The sequence below is a fragment of the Mesoplodon densirostris genome, chromosome 4 (genome assembly GCF_025265405.1).
Source record: "Mesoplodon densirostris isolate mMesDen1 chromosome 4, mMesDen1 primary haplotype, whole genome shotgun sequence".
Classification (NCBI taxonomy): domain Eukaryota; kingdom Metazoa; phylum Chordata; class Mammalia; order Artiodactyla; family Ziphiidae; genus Mesoplodon; species Mesoplodon densirostris.
Window position 1 is genome coordinate 90,380,869 of NC_082664.1, and position 820 is coordinate 90,381,688.

Consider the following 820-nt stretch of genomic DNA (forward strand, 5'->3'; position numbering starts at 1 on the left):
CAGTTTTTAAACTGTAAAGTTGGGATAAGTGTTTCTGGCTTCATGAGGTTATGAGGTTTTATGATATCCACATAAAAGCCCGTAACAAAATAGGAAGAGCTCAAGAAATGTTGGGTGTTATATCATGGTATCTTGAAGTTACATATTCACATGTGGGGATGGTGCCTATTTTGCCCCTTTGTGCATGCCTGTTTTTGTTCACAGGATTTCCACTAGGATCCTTGGTTCTTTAATGTCTTCCTGTTAGACACCTATTTGTTCTTTGCAACTCAAATGTCTCTTCTTTATGGTTTTTCAAACCACTTCACAAAAAATTTTTTTCTTGTGTTCTATAGTACTTAATACATTTGCCTTAGCATTTACAGTATTGTTATGTGTTCACATGTCTCTCAAGATCGCGGATATTTCTTAGTCATTTCTGTTCCATGGTGCGGTAGTGCCTGGCCTATAGTTATTAATCAGGGTTCTCCAGAGAAACAGAATGAATCTCTGTGTGTGTGTCTGTGTGTGGAGAGAGAGAGAGAGAGAGAGAGAGAGAGAGAGAGAGAGAGAGAGAGAGAGAGGTAGAGAGAGAGGTAGAGACAGAGATATTTATTTTAAGGAATTGGCTTATATGATCGTGGGAGCTGGCAATTGCAAAATCTGCAGGGCAGGCCAGCAGGCTGGGGATGCAGGGAAGAGTTGATGTTGCAGCTTGAGTTCAAAGGCAGTATGGAGGCAGAATTCCCTCTTTCTCGGGGGAATTTTCTTAGTCTTTTTCTTAAGACTTTCAATTCATTGGTTGAGGTCCACTCACATTATGGAGGGTAATCTTAAAGTC